Source organism: Pipistrellus hanaki (assembly GCF_964339955.1).
Source record: "Pipistrellus hanaki genome assembly, chromosome: 2".
Taxonomy (NCBI): domain Eukaryota; kingdom Metazoa; phylum Chordata; class Mammalia; order Chiroptera; family Vespertilionidae; genus Pipistrellus; species Pipistrellus hanaki.
Genome location: NC_140504.1, coordinates 149974251 through 149991197, shown reverse-complemented (window position 1 = coordinate 149991197; position 16947 = coordinate 149974251). Strand labels below are relative to the sequence as shown.

The following is a 16947-nucleotide window of genomic DNA, read 5'->3' as shown; positions in this document are numbered from 1 at the left end:
AATCCCTTTTCTCCTGAGAGCTTGAACATGACACCTGGGGGAAATAACACAAATAGTGTCCCATCTATGTAAGAGACAGCAGACCATAGAATCATTAATTCACTATATTAACTAAATATAGAAAGTCATACATAATATGACTCACTAATAACAACATGCTATCCATGTGGAATGATTCCATTGTTGATTCTATGTGGACAAACATGTGGTTGTTGCTAGTATTGTTCTCCAAGAGATTAGAAGTATTTTACTTCTGTTGTTGTTTCTGTTTATTTGTTTTGTTTTTATAGAAAGAGAAGCTCTGTGGGCATGTTTGATGCCGGTGAAGTCCACATAATTGCCTTGAAACTCGCATGGCATTCCAATTCAACTTTAAACGCTCATGAAATTCAAAGCAGGAGAGTCTAACATGAGGCAATACTTAGGCTTTAGCCCTTTCTCGTTTTGTAATTGTTTGCTTCTCTTTGCCCTATAAATTCTTTATGACTCAGAATATCAAAAATACACCAACAGTTGCAGTAGATAAAAGATCCTCCACCATGTGCAATCCGTGGGGATAAAGCCATGGGAGACCAAGGGAGCAGGCTGACCTTTCCCTGAACATTCACGCCATGTGGGAAGTAAGGATTCTGCAGGAGCCATGTCAGAATCATCACAAAGCTCCTCATCTCTGAAATGTCCTACCCTCTCAAGGTAAAACTTTTGATGTAATTATTAAGTATCCATTAATCTAAAATATCTCTGTTTTTACTTTGTATTTGACTAGGGTTTTATTTTTTTACTTACAAAACATGAACCTTAAAAATCAAATGATTTAGTATTTGATTTTCACCCTATTTACTACAAAGGAATAGCATACCTGTGATCTCAAAAGGTTTTTATTATTTTTATGCTCCTAAAAAGCCCTAATATATAGAAGTTTATACTCATGAGTATGTTTATGTACTAAAGTATATCTGATATTTATGAAGTATATTTATATACTCTTATGATATGTCTCATATATTATATTTTGAAGAGTTTAAGATAATCTTAAAATCAATGAACCTGTCAAATACATATGTATGATATAGCCAGAGCATCAAAACAAAGAAGCATCTCTAGGCTTGCACTTTCCCAGAATAGTCTTAAAGGGATTTAAAATTTTTCATTGTATGCGGAGTCCTTCTGGGGAATTGTGAATTATATCTTACTTTGGATTTGCAATAAGAAATGAATATGCAAATGTGTAACACATAAAAAAAATAAGTTATTTTTTTGGTATCTTTAGTCATCAGAAAAAGACAAGGCAGATTTTTAAAGAATCCTTCATATCTTGTTTCCTTTGATTTGATAGTGTTCCTTTAAAGAGATTGAAAAAGACTTGAATTCATTACAAGTCCTTAATTGCCAGTTTCTCCACAAAATAGATGTTTATGTGCAGGCTTCGGAATAGCTACCATTCATTTGAGGGAGATCTTGTACAGCCGAAGTTTAAATAAATAGCAATGTTTTACTAAGTTTGCAAAAGCATAATTAGTCCTAGAGGCACAATATTTTTAAGCGTCAAACACTTGTTCTCCAGCTGTACTACTTGGATCTGTAGTTTCAGAAGCAGCTTGTAGCCATCTCATTGAAGTCCAAGGCTTTTCATGACTGACAAGCTCTTTCACTGTGTGTGTGCTCACAGAAACAGAACCATACATCGCCACTACTTCTTTCATAGAGGCATCTGCTACCTTTTTTATTAGTATATTTTGGTTTAGTAGTGCATGTAAACACTTCAAAATGTATCCCATGGGGGCCCAGTAATGTTAATTTGTGTTTGTTCTGTCATGCAATTATATTAAAGAAATGAAATAACTGATCAGGAAATTCACAGGTGGGCAGCAACGGTAGTTTAAACAACATATCTTTCCCACAATACTGTGTTAGAGCCTACAGGGGATCACAGCATTCATTTCTCTTTCCTTAAACAATACCCTAGAGGAAATCATTTTGAAGTATTCAAAGGTTTTTGTTTTTAAGTAGCAGATGCTTATTTGTTTGTTATATATAGCAAATAGGAAAGGCAGCATTTATAACTTATGTTTACTTTAAGAATTTTGTAGGTAATGCAACCTTCTTATCGCAGCTGGCTCAGTAGGTACCTTCCTGAGGTTAATCAGGTCACTGGCAATGACCCTATCTAAACCATTAGGTGATGTTCTATATACTTATAGTTGCATTCACTTAAAACCATACAGATTGTGGTTGTTTTATAAAGAATTAAGTTGTACACCATATCACTTGGTCCAAAGCCATTACTGCTAATTAAAGAAAAAAAACAAAACCTGATAATTGATGGAGAAATACATAGATAATAATGGATAGATTAGATAGATAGATAGATAGATAGATAGATAGATAGATAGATAGATGCTTTTGCATATGGCAACAGTTCCTTGTTTACTCTTCTTTTTGCTAGTGCTGACACCACTTCAGCTTAGAATCCCCCCTCTCCAATATCCACCATTGAAATCTTACCCATATTTAAAAATAAACCAAATGCTCACCCTTCCATTAGCTTCCCCTTTTACCTAAATAAAGGTAACTTCCTCTCTTGACAGTGAACTTTTAAGAACAAGGATCATGTCTTTTTGCAATCAAATCCCCTGTCATGTAGTAGATGCTTAAAGACTATGGGAATGATGAATGATTTTAATCCTTATTCTACATTAAGCAAAAAGAACGAGATGTTATAAGATCTCACATGGTCTGAATCACAGATTGCTTTATCATATCTCTATTAAAACACTTTTCAAAATATTATAGGCTTCTGACTCTAAGAACAGAATGATCTCTTTGATTTATGACATTTTGTAACATGATAGTAAGAGAATAATAAAAATATAAATCCACAGAAACAGAGAACGGCAGAGAAGACAAAGTGGACAGAAATCCAATGGGGGAGCAGTGACTGATTAGGCAGTCAGAAACGCTATGACTGGAACTACTGATGCCTAAAATATGTGCACAGTGGGAAGTAGGTCCAGAGAGATGATCATGGTTTAAGAGTATGAGTCTGTGTGCCTGGAGCAAAGAGAAGCTATTGAAATGTTATGTTTGGAGGACTGATGTAATCAGTTCTACATTTCATAAAGATCTGTGAGACTCAGGGATAAATTTGAAATATATGTTAAAGATACAGGTTTAATAAACCTAGAATATAAAAAGCTGGTGTAGATTCCTGAGAAAAAGAAAAACACCCATTTAAAAATATAAAAATGAAATTTTGACTATTAATGTAACATTTTTTAATCTATAAGACTTCCTAATTAAAAATGCTTAATGTCCATCCTATAATACTCTGCAGCCATTAAAAATTACGTAGCTTAACTACAAATATTGACATAGAAAGCTGTCAAAGATTTTTATTAATTAAAAAAGGGTATCAATAGACTATCACATAATTACATATTTTTCAACAGTTATGCATACATGCATTCATAGCCACATACATGTATAAAAGGCAGGAAGAAATCATAACAGCAAGTTATTTCTAAGTGGGAAAACTACTTTTGAAACCAGAAATTATAAAGCTATTCTCATTTTAAAAAATAAATGTGTATCATCACTCAAAATGTTGAATATGCTTTTGAGCTCCATCCTGTACTTACTTAGCACTGTGCCAAATGTTGTGGGCATAAGCAAAGTCTGACAGGTTTTCTGTCTTTAAGAGCAAACACTCCACTTAAGAGAGAATATTAAATGTATTTAAAATTACTAATTCAAAGCAACCATCTCTCTATATAAAAAGACAGAGACCACAATGCCATCATGACCATAACGACCTAACAACTGGCCGCTATGACACCAACTGCAGCCAGTTAACCAGCCTGATCCAGGTTGGATTGTCCCCAACACCCAGGGTGGGGCCAACTGACCAGCCGTCTTGCCTGGAAAAAATTTGGGATCCAGGGACTTTGGAGTTGCTTGGTCTGTCTCCAGCAGCTGCGTGGGCAAAGCTCTCCTTTGGCTGAAGTGGACCCAGGATCTGGGCACTGGAGTCAGTGCCAGGGTAGGGAGGCTTTCCTGGTGGCCATAGCAGTGCTCATGGCCCCTATTCCTGCTGTTGTTCCAATTGGGGCCAGAGGATCAAAACATCAGCACACAAGAACCAGGAGGTCAGAGGCCAGATGTGGGCTCTTACCCTGTCCACTGAGCACAGCAGCAGTAGCAGGTGGGCCATGATGTGCAGTGAGGTGCAGACAAGAGGGGAAGTGAGCTGAGAGGGCAAGGCCCCAGCTAGACAGAGCCCCCTGCAGTATGGGCGGGGCCAGAGCTGGAAACCTTAGCAAGTTGGGTGGGGCTATATCCCTGTGCCTTTTGGGCCTTGGCCTTGGAATTCAGAGGTCAGCCCCACTTCAAGAAGAGGACATGGAAGAAAATGGCAAGGCCACAGGAGGGATGGGAAATGTTGTGGCCATCTTCAGGAAACACAGCTGCCACAGTCTTCAGTAATCATGAACAGATAATCTCTGGTCTTGGTTCTATAGAAGAGGAAGCTGAGACTCAAAGAAGGGAGCCTTCCATAACACCTCACCCACTTCTCAGACCAGACCCCGTGCAGCACTGTTTTCATTGAAAGTAGAGGATCCAAAATGTTTTTAGATCTCTGCTATTTTAGGCAGGAAATAATTTATCACAAGGAATTGGTGCTTGGGAAATCATCGGAAAGCTGGAGGAGTGGGTATTAGGCTGGGCCCCCAAGAAAGACTCCATGCCCAGCAGGAGGAGCTGCCCTCTGAGCCACAACTGGATTCTAGGACACTCTGGCACAACTGTGACTCAGGGATCAGGAAACTGCTGTCCCTACAAGTGCCCTCCAGGTCACTCAGCACTGCCTCTGCCACAACTGCCTGTGCACAGCCTGGATTCAACTGCATAAAACCTCCACATCTCTGCAAACATGGTCACCAGCAGCAAACAACCCAAACTGAGGAAAAATGCCTCTGCCCCACTTCTGCCTTCAAAATATTGTGTAAGCACATCCAATCGGCAGAAACAAATTCCTTTCCAGAAATCTAGCTGCAAAGGAGTTTGGGCAATTTCAGACTTTTGTCTAGGAGTGAGATATTGCCAATGTACCTCATGTGCCTGGAATTGATAAAAATAGGGCCCTGCTGGTGGGACTCAGTGGTTGAGCATCAATCTATGAACCAGGAGATCATGATATGATTCCTGGTCAAATTTTGGGCTTGGTCCTCAGTAGGGGTGTAAAGGAGGCAGCTGATCAGTGATTCTCATCATAGATGTTTCTCTCTATCTTTCCTTCTCCCTTCCTTTGAATGACCCCATTTAATTTTTTTTAAATGGCGTCATTCTGTATATGTGTGCTATAATGAGTTTTTTACTTCATAGATCATTACTGTCTTTCCTGATGAAACCATACTTAGAGAACATTATTTACTTATCATTCATTTTAATTGATCTCAGAGAGAAGGAAGAGAGAGAAAAGCATTGTTCTGTTGTTTCCTGGACTCACTGGACTGGGTATTGAATCTGCAACCTGGGCATGTGCCCTGACTGGCAATTGATCCACCACTTTCTGGTGTATAGGGCAATGCTATACTGGTAGCCTAAACCCATATTTCATTTTCCAGAACTGTGAGGAAAAAAATACATTTCTATTGTTTAAGCCACAAAATTTATGATATTTTGTTATGGTTTTTTGAGCTGACTAATCCATATTAATAAAAGTATAATATGCTAATTAAATTGGGTCAACCAGACATCTTCCGGTCATCCTTCTGGACAAAGCCACAAGGGGGCTGAGGCAGAGGTGGTTAGGGGGCGATCAGGCTGGCAAGGGAGCATTTAGGGGGGTCAAGCCAGCAAGAGAGAGCAGTTAGGAGCAACCAGGCAGGCAGGTAGAATGGTTAGGAGCAATCAGGCAGGTAGGCAGGCAGGTGAGCAGTTAGGAGCCAGATTGCAAGAGGGATGTCTGTCTGCTGGTTTAGGCCCAGTCCCACAGGGCCTAAACTGGCAGTCGGACATCCCCTGAGGGGTCTCAGATTGGAGAGGGTGCACACCGGGCTGAGGAACAACCCCTTGTGCACAAATTTCATGTACAAGGCCTCTATTTTTTTTTAATATATTTTATTGATTTTGTACAGAGAGGAAGGGAGAGAGTTACAGAGTTAGGAACATCGATGAGAGAGAGTCTTCGATCAGCTGCCTCTTGCACACTCCCTACCTGGGATATGCCCGCAACCAAGGTACATGTCCTTGACTGGAATTGAACCCGGGACCCTTCAGTCCCCAAGGCCTCTATTTTTTAATAACAAAATAAGTAATATGGATTATATATGCCACTTGAGATAACAGGAAGTACGATTATTGGCTTTCAGTTAGCATTCTCAACATTAATTCATTTTACTAAAAAAAAAAAAAATTAAAAAATGCTGAGTTCCCAATCTCCAACAGTTAAAGGTAAGAGCTAGAAATATGAAATGTAAAATTGAGTCCCTGACATCAAGGATCTCAAAAGGAAGAGACAAATGGATATAAAAATAATGGCAATGTGTCAAAATACAACATAAACTCCAGTGTACCTTATCTGATTATCTGAAGTACATAATAAGAATGCTCGGCTCAGCACTTCTCTTTTAACTTCTTGAGCAAAACTATTCACAGTCTAATGGTCCCTTCACACACACATGCACACACACACACCACCACCACCACCACCACCACCACCACCACCACCACCACAGGCCTCTGATTGCAGTAATTCATTAATTTCCCACAGTATCAAATATACCCCAACTTTCTCTATAGCAGCAATAAGAGTGATAATTTTTCCTACAGCACTATCATGCTTTGTTGTCATTCTCAGTTGGTTCAATATTCTGGAATGGGAAATAGAGACAGGGGCTCCTATTTAAATAGTAGGCCAACATTATTGAGGAAGATAGAAAACGATCTTTTTGAGTGTTAACATGAAATAGAATTGAGCAAAACACATTTAAATAAAAAAAGCTATTCTCTTTAAACCAATGTATATTTTTACAATAATAAATAATAGTGATTTTACTATGCTAGGAAATGAACTAAGATATTTCCCTGTATTATTTAATATGTTCTTTACAAACCTTCTAAGAGACAACACCCTTACTTTACAAATAAGTAAATTGGAAAACAGAGGGTGTAAATAAGACAACAAAGACACAGTAAATTGTCAGATTAAGGTTCAAACCAAGTTCTGTCTAGCACCAAAATGCATCCTTTTCCTACTAAACCACATTGGTAACTTTTTTTAATGCCTTCTTTAACAGAGTAAATATTTTAAAACACTTATATATGCTAGACTCTTAACCAGTGTTGTGAAGAGAATGATAAGGCAAAGTCTCCTTAATAATCTCACTTTCTAACCAATTTATCTCAATATATCCTGTTACTTCCTTTCCCCATTGCTATGATAATATCACCAATTAAATGACACAGAACAATTGGTACAGAAATTAATGAATATATGTAGGACACTCTGAGTTCACCAGACAAAAGCATTCAATGAGTTTAAGGTATTATAATTATTATGAATTAGTGCTAACAAATCTCCATGACTCATTTTGTCACATACTTTGATTTTATGTTTCAAATGTACCCTTCATGTGCCTATTATGATCACTTTTTAAATTTATTCATAGTCTGAGCTCATGCTCAAAGAGTGGTGAAGCTGAGGAATAAGGAAACATGGGCTATTTTCTAACAGGCCTTGTATACAAAGAGGCAGAACAATCACTGCGGAGCTGTTTAGCTGCACTTCTTCACACATCTTCTTCTTTGCAGAGGGCATATTCCCTCTCCAGCACACTTGCTGAGGACCAAGGAATCCATGTGAATCAATTGTAATTTATTATGTTGCAATTTAATCTATACATTTTTGCACTCTGGGAAAGTTTGTGAAAACCTTAGCTGGTAACAATGCACTTGAAGATAGAATCAAAGACTAACCATGTTTTCTAAAATAATATTTGAGTTTGCTCTTTATTAGCTCATATCTGGAGAGATAAAAGTAGAGTATTCTTTTTTAAATATATTTTATATTTTATTTTATTTTATTATTTATTTATTTTTTTTACAGAGAGGAAGGGTGAGGGATAGAGAGCTAGAAACATCAATGAGAGAGAAACATCAACCAGCTGCCTCCTCCACACCCCCCACCGGGGATGTGCCTGCAACCAATGTAAATGCCCTTGACCGGAATCGCACCTGGGACCTTTCAGTCCGCAGGCTGACTTTCTATCCACAGGCTGACTTTCTATCCACTAAGCCAAACCAGTTTCGGCAGTAATTATTCTTTTCATGCAAAAGATATCTCCAAGGCTTTGCAGGTTTCCCTGTTTTTCTCCATTCCATTGATATCTAGGCATGTGCTCTAAACTTTCTTTTTTTCTTTATCAACAGTTACTTTATCTTTAAAAAATTATCTTAATTGTTTTAAATATTACATATGCCCCTCTTTTTCCCATTGACCACCCTCACCTACACCCAACTCTTTTTAGATATTTAAGTTATATTTTATTAATTTTTATTTTATTGTTTAAAGTATTACAAATAGTAGTATATATGTCTCATTTTTACCCCATAGACTTCCCTCCCACAAAATTCCCCTACCCTCCCCACCCCTAGCACATGCTCTCATCCCCACCCCCAGTGTCTTGCATCCATTGGTTATGCTTATGTGGGTGCACACAAGTCCTTTATTTATCTCTAACCCTCCAATCCTTCCCTGCCTTTCCACTGTAGTTTGACAGTCTGTTCAATGCTTCTTTGCCTATGTATATATTTTTTCATCAGTTTATAATATTCTTTATATTCCACAAATGAGTGAGATTATGTGGTATTTGTCTTTCTGACAGGTTCATTTCACTTAGCATAATGCTCTGCAGATCCATCTATGCTCTTGCAAATGGTAAGAATTCTTTCTTTTTTACAACAGTGTAGTATTCCATTGTGTAGATGTACCACTGTTTTCTAATCCACTCATCTGCTGATGGGCACTTAGGCTGTTTCCAAATCTTAGCTATGATGAATTGTGCTGCTATGAACATAGAGGTACATATATTCTTTCTGATTGGTGTTTCTGTTTTCTTGGGATATATTCTTAGAAGTGGGATTTCTGGGTCAAATGGGATTTCCATTTTTAATTTTTTGGGGAAATGTCATACTGTTTGCCACAGTGGATGCATCAATCTGCATTCCCTCAGTAGTGAAGAAGGGTTCCCTTTTCTTCCCATCCTCTCCAGAGCTCCACATGTGTTGCTTTGTTAATGATAGCCATTCTGACAGGTGTGAGAGTGTACTTCATTGTTGTTTTGATTTGCAACTCTAGGATGATTAGTGCTGTTGAACATGTTTACATATGTCTCTTGGCTTCCTACATATCCTCTTTCAAAAAGAGTCTATTTGGGTCCTTTGGCCACTTTTTGATTGGATTGTTTATCTTCATTTTATTAAGTTGTATGAGTTTGCTATAAATGTTGGAGATTAAACCTTATTAAAGAAAACATTGCCAAATATATTCTCCCATACAGTGGTCACTCTTGTTGTTTTGTTGATAGTTTCCTCTGCTGTGCAGAAGCTTTTTATTTTGATGCCATCCCATTTGTTTATTTTCTTAGTTTCCATTGCCCTGGAAGTTGTATTTTGAGTTTTGAATAGTTGTATTTTTCTAGCAATATGCCCATTTCTTCTAGGTTGACCAGTTTGTTGGAATAGAGTTGCTCATATTATTTTGTTTTACAATTAGTATTTTTATGGGGTCTGTTGTTATTTCACCTCTTTAACTTATGATTTTGTTTATTTGGGTTCTCTCTTTGCTTCTTGGTGAGTTTGGCTAGAGGCTAATCAATCTTGTTTATCCTTTCAAAGAGCCAACTCTTGGTTTCATTAATCTTTCATATTGTTTTGTGTTTGTTTTTGTGGGTTTTTTTGTCTCTATGTCACTTATTTCCACTCTGATCTTTTTCTTGTTGCTCTCTTTCTAATTCTTTAAGTTGCATAGTTAGATGGTTTATTACCAGTTTTTCGTGTTTTGTTTTTTTGTTTTTGTTTTTAGGTAGGCCTGTAATGCTATAAACTTATCTCTCAGGGCTGCTATCACTGTGTCCCATAAATTTTGGATTGTTGTGTTTTCATTGTCATTTGTTTCCAGGATGTTTTTTTTTATTTCTTCTTTGATCTCTATAGTAACCTACTCATTGCTTAATATACTATTCAGCCTCCAAGTGTTTGAATTTTTGTGATTGTTTTTACTATGGTTGATTTCTAATTTTATGCCAATGTAATCTGAGGAGGTGCTTGATATGATTTTAATGTTCTTGAATTTGGAGAGACTTTGCCTGGGTCCCAATATGTGGTCTATCTTTGAAAATGTCCCATGTGTGCTTCAGAAAAATGTATATTCTGTAGTTTGGGGGTGGAATGTTCTAAAGATGTTGATTAAGTCCATCTGACCTAGTGAATCATTTAGGATTGCTTTTTCTTTGCAAAACTTTTGTCTAGAGGATTTATCTGGTAATGTTACTGGAGTATTAAAGTCTCCTACTGTGATTGTATTGCTGTCAATCTCTCCTCTGATATCTTTCAGAAGTTTTTTTATGTATTTGGGTGCTCCTGTATTGGGTGCATCTATGTTTATCAGAGTTATATCCTTATTGTGTTAATCCGTTTAGAATTATGAAGTGTCCTTCCTTGTCTCTTGTTATGGTCTTCGGTCTTCACTTTGAGGTCTATTTTATCAAATATAAATATTGCTACCCCAGCTTTTTTTTTTTTTTTCATTTCCATTTGCCTGATAGATATTTTTCCATCCCTTCACTTTTAGTCTGTGTGAGTCTCTTGTTCATTCCCTTTAGCATTTCTTGCATTGCTGGCTTGGTACTGATAAACTCCCTTAGCATTTTTTTTGTCTGTGAAGCTCCTGATTTCCCCTTCAATTTTGATTGATAGTCTTGCTGGATATAGTATTCTTGGATTCAGTCCTTTTCTTTGCATCACTTTGTATACTTCATTCCATTCCCTTCTATCTTGGTATGTTTCTGTTGAGATATAATTTGATAATCTGATGGGGGATCATTTGTAGGTAATCTCTGTCTCTCTCTTGCAGCCTTTAAGATTCTTTGTCATTAACATTTGTCATTGTAATTAGGACATGTCTTGGTGTGGATCTTTTGGGATTCATCTTGCTTGGGACTCTGTATTTATGTGACTTTTTTCTTCCCCATATCATGGAAGTTTTCTGTCATTATTTTTTCAAATAGATTATCTAGTCCTTGTTGTTCTTCTTGTCCTTCTGGCACCCCTATTATGCATATATTACTTCATTTTGTGTTGTTCCAAAGCTCCCTTAGGCTTTTAAACTTTTTTCTCCAATTGGTCTTCAGATTGCGCTTGTTTCTCTACCTTATCTTCTAACTCAGTGTTTTTCAACCTTTTTTGGGCAAAGGCACACTTGTTTCATGAAAAAAATCACGAGGCACACCACCATTAGAAAATGTTAAAAAATTTAACTCTGTGCCTATATTGACTATATATAAAGTAATTCTCTTGAATAGGAATCAAATAAACACAAAGAAAGTATTTTATAATTACTTTATTATGAAATATTAAGTAAACAAAATAGTGAAAAATTATAAAATTCTTGTCTTGTCTGCACCTATGGCACACCAGGCAACATCTCGCGGCACACTAGTGTGCCGCGGAACAGCGGTTGAAAAACGCTGTTCTAACTCACTAAGTCAGTCCTCCACTTTTTCTATTCTGCTGTTGTAACCTTCCATAGTGCTCTTTTATTAGTGCTATACCACTTTTAATTTCTTCATGATTTTTGCATAGGTTATTGATTTTCTCATCCATCCAGTTTATGAATTGTGTGACCATTACTCTGAATTTTCTTTCTGTCATATTCCATGACTCCATTTCTTGGTGATTCATGTTTTTTCTTTCCTCTAGGGATTGTTTTGTTGTCTCACCATTCTAACTATCACCAGAAGGTCCAAATGCCAAGTTGCGGGGCCTGTGCCATGTGTAGTGGGAAAGTCACACCACCCAGGTGTCACTGAAGAGCACTAACACTGAGACCTGTGGCTGCCACGGGTCATTGGGTGCCACATTTGCCAAGAATCAGAGTCACCAGTGTAGAGTGCAGTATGGTGTATGCAGCTAGAATCAGGGACTTCACATGCCCTGTGCTGAAAAAAATAAATAAAACCCCTGCAGGCATGCACCAAAAATCATAGTCCCCTCTGCACGCCAGGAGACAGAGTCCTTTGTGCACGCACCGAGAATTCAGCATTGGAGTCTCTATTGCTTGGTGCAGCCTTGTGCCGAGAATCAGGGTCCCTGTGGTATGTGCACCCAGAATTGAAGTCACTGGTGCTCAGTATGTGTGCACTGAGAATCAGGGATCTCATGCACGTGAAAGGAGAAACAGAGTTCCAGCATGTGTGCGCCAAAAGTCAAGTCACTGGTGCTCAGTGCTGCTTTTTGGGGCATTGGGCTCAGTTGGCCTGCTTGCTGGAAAGGCACAACTCTGGTGTCTGGTGGTCAGTAGCTGTAGATTGGAAAGATTCAGTTTTTGCTGCCAGGACCTTGCACCCTTAGTTGGATTTACACACGCCAGCAGCAGCTCACAGAGGCATCCACCAGGGGCCATTTCCCAGGGCAGAGCACTCAGACGGACCCTGGCACTGAAGCTGCATGACCTGTGGTGTCTGTGGACAGGCAGCCGGGAAGGGGGTAGTCCGAATTTCTACCTCCAGGGCATGTGACCTTGTTTGGATATGAGTACACATGGGGTTGGGGGGGGGTTAGGGGATGGGGAGGGGCTCACAGTGACACCCAAGAGCTGTCTTGGGGCAGTGGGCTCAGGAGGCCTGTATGCTGGAAAGACAACTGTCCTGCAGTTGGCAACCGGGAAGGGGGGAAGTCGCACTTATGGCTGCATGAGCTGTGCACCCTTGGAGGTGGATATCTTAGAGTCTGCATGTTTGTGGTCAGAAGAGCAGGATTTTGGCTGAAGTGGCTGCATGGGCAATGTCCAAGGCCAGTCTGGGTGGTGGTGCCAATGAGTTCCTAGAAGAGGCTACTCTTCCTTTCAAGACGGCAAGGGCTCTTTGCCGAGCCCCACAGCCCAGGAGTGCCTGTGGCAGTGGTAGGTGATCCCTGTCCAGGAAAGCCTGGTCTGCCAGCCTCTGATACTCCTGCTGGATTTAACTGTCTCTCACTTACTCACTCACACACCCCACACACATCCACACACTCTCCTTTCAAACCCTCATTCACACCCTCTCCTTCACCTCCATCCTGCCAGCCATCATCTTCTCTCTTCCTTAAGTTGTATTTCAAATGTAAATATTACATTGGCATGATAAAATTTCTGTTCAGTTGTAGTAAAAAACTTCTGATAAGTATCATTAAATTTTCCCAAAATAACTGGACTTAGAATTTAAAAATTGAGATTAAATTAAAACTTTAACACTTTTAGAATGTGCTTAAACAGAGAAAGGTAATAAAAGGCAAAGCTTTTAGGTCAAATGGTTTCCCTCAGAGAAATAACTTTAACCATATGCAAATAAAAACATTTGAGACTGCTGAATTTTAAGAAAGCCCTAAAATAGCATACAATAGAAGTATCAACTAAGACCCTCAAGATTCTGCACTGGGAGAATAAGCCCAGTCAGATAAGCAAGATGCAAATGAAGGAAGCCCAAATGCAGTAAAAATAACAGCAAATAGAAGGGAAGAAAAAAGGGTTGGATTTTGATTGAAAATTAGAAAGAGAGATTGGACAAAGAGTACGATGTTTAAATAAATGAGGGTTTTTTTAACTTTGGATTAACCAAGGATGTGTTGACATGTTAAGGTTGTGATTCATATGGTGAGTAGTATTCAAGATAGTCAGAGTGTATTCAATATAGTCAGAATATGGTAGACTTCAAAAAGTATTACATTTGGGGAAACTGTTTGAGTTCCTTTTGGCCCAACATTTCCCCAAAACTTATATATACACAATTATTTTGCAATTTATGACTCAAATAGGTAAAATAGCATCAAATATTATACATGATTTGATGAAATACAGACATACCTAGGTGAAACATGCCAGGACCTTAGATAGAGCAAAACTCCCCCAAAGGAAGTTATCAGGTTCTTTCTGGTCACTAATGTATGTTAGTACCACATACTTATCTGATACATAAAAGAGGTGCTCAGTTAGTTCTTATTAAATGAATGGACAAAGGATTCAATAAACAAATGAAGAAATGAACATATATTACTTTAAAATAACTACCAGTGAGGACTGCGTCAACAGGTTTATTTTTTGTAGGATTAAATGAGTTAAACATGTAAAATGTTTTGGACAATATCTAGAAATTAGAAAGTGCTCCAAATATTAGCTATACTTTTCATTTATTCATAAAGAAGGTGGAAATTAGGACTAATAGGAGTGTGGAACCAACCTACTCTTTAGTTATGAAGGTTTAGAGAGAAAAAAAAATTTTTTTTTTCTAAGGAGAGTTGGAAAACCCACATGAATTCTATAAGGCATTAGTAGCCTCAAAAAATTCCATTAAAAATGCAGGTGCTGGTCAGGGCACATACCAGGGTTGTGGCTCAATCCTACCGTGTTTCCCTGAAAATAAGACATCCTCTGAAAATAAGACCTACTTACAGGTTTCCTTCTGAGTGAAATATAAGGCATCCCCCGAAAATAAGGGCCCCCCTATGTTAAACATGAGAGATTTGGTCCACTGATTCTGAAAGAAATGGAGTCACAAGAAATTCACCAGGAAACTCGGGAATTGGATTGTTATGATGATGTTCCAGAAGATGATGACATGATTGTCATTGAATAAATGAGTAAATTCTTGATACTGTAGGATTCACAGTTTGTCTGGTTTGTGTTGACAACTACGTACTGCCGTACCGTATACAGGTAATAAATTTCCTTTATTTTCATTTAACAATAAATGTGTACCGTATTCTTCTTCATGAAAAAATAAGACACCCCCTGAAAATAAGACCTAGCACATCTTTGGGAGCAAAAATTAATATAAGACACTGTCTTATTTTTGGGGAAACAGGGTAGTATAGGGTATACAAGAGGCAGCCCTTCAGTGATTCTCATCATTGATGTTTCTATCTCTCTATCTCCCTGTACCTTCTTCTCTGAAATCAATATTTTTTTTAAATAAATGGAAAAAATATCCTCAGGTGATAATTAAAACAAAAAGAAAAAGAGAAAGAAATCCAGAACTGTTTTACTAGTTTCTCCACCAAGATTTTAAAAAACTGTACTGAAAGCTTAGCAAACATGGTTAGAGGAATTTCCATTCTTCATAAAAAAGAATAGAGCTCTAGTTGGTTTGGCTCAGTGGATAGAACTTTGGCCCATGGACTGAGGGTCTGGGATTCAATTCCAGTCAAGGGCACATACCTCAGTTGCAGGCTCGATCTCCAGTCCTGGTCAGGGTGAGTACAGGAGGCAACTAATTGATGTGTTTCTCTCACATCCATGTTTCTCTCTTCTCTGTCTCTCCCCCTCCCTTCCACTCTCTCCAAAATAAAAATAAATGTTAAAAAAAAATGCATGCCCATTTGCTTATCTATTTATTTATCCTTTGTTTCTCTTTTCCTGTGAAAATTATGCTATGTGAGGTGTCTGCCTATGGTTTCTTCTAGAATTTTTATGGTTTCCTGACTTACTTTTAAATCTTTTATCCGCCAAAACTAGTTTGGCTCAGTGGATAGAGCATCAGTCTGCGGACTGAAAGGTCCCAGGTTTGATTCCGGTCAAGGGCATGTACATTGGTTGCGGGCACATCCCCGGTAGTGGGTGTGCAAGAGGCAGCTGGTCGATGTTTTTCTCTCATTGATGTTTCCAGCTCTCTATCTCTCTTCCTTCCTCTCCGTAAAATATCAATAAAATATATTTAAAAAATCTTTTATCCATTTTGAGTTTATTTTTATATATGGTGTAAGTTGGTGGTCTAGTTTCATTTTTTTTTGCATGTATCTGTCTAATTTTCCCAACACCATTTATTGAGGAGACTATATTTAGTCCATTGTATTCTCTTGCCTCCATTGTCAAATATTGCTTGAGTATAATAGCTTGGATCAATTTCTGGGTTCTCTGATCTGACCCATCGATCTGTATGCCTATTCTAGTGCCAGTACCAGGCTGTTTTGATTACAGTGGCTTTGTAGTATAACTTGATATCTGGCACTGTGATCCCTCCAACTTTTCTCTTTCTTAAAATTGCTGCTATTCAGGGTCTTTATGGATTAAAAACAGTGGTATCTTTACACAATGGAATACTATGAAGCTGTAAAAGGAAAGGATCTTTTACCCTTTGAGAGAGCATGGAGGGACCTGGAGAGCATTATACAAAGTGAAATAGGCCAGTCAGAGAAAGACAAATATCACATGATTTCACTTATATTTGGAATCCAATGAATAAAATAAACTGACGAACAAAATGAGTGCAGAGACATTGAAACATACAACAGACTTACATATGTCAGAGGGGAGGTTGGGGGGGGGGGTGTCGAGGGATGAAATAAACCGAAAAATTTATATGCATATATGCGTAGCCCCATGGACAAACAACTGTTCAGGGAAGGCCTGAGGGTAGAAAGGGGGGCATCTCTAATACTTTCAACAATAAAGATAAAGTAATTGTAATTTATAAATGCATGCCTGATCATAAAGCAAGCTTCTCACAGTCGGAGAGTTGGTATCAACAATTCTAAGTATTTGAGTTCACTTTCAATAAGAATTTACCTAGTGGCTGGGAACATACAGAATACATCAATTGTGTAAATAGCAATGCTCACAAGAGCCCGGGACCTTCTGTAAAGGCTTTAGTTAGAACAAGCTTCCCTGCAAAACCAGCAAGGAACACATTAAAACACACC

General features: G+C 38.2%; 1 long non-coding RNA gene across 1 annotated transcript in view; it reads left to right on the top strand.

Annotated features, from left to right (window-relative positions):
• Positions 1-567: 567 nt before the first annotated feature.
• LOC311617882 overlaps positions 568-16947 on the top strand; it is a 49670-nt gene continuing 33290 nt past the window's right edge. Inside the window, exon 1 of the long non-coding RNA XR_014794198.1 lies at positions 568-693. This is a non-coding gene — a long non-coding RNA (uncharacterized lncRNA). The remainder of the gene's footprint in view (positions 694-16947) is intronic.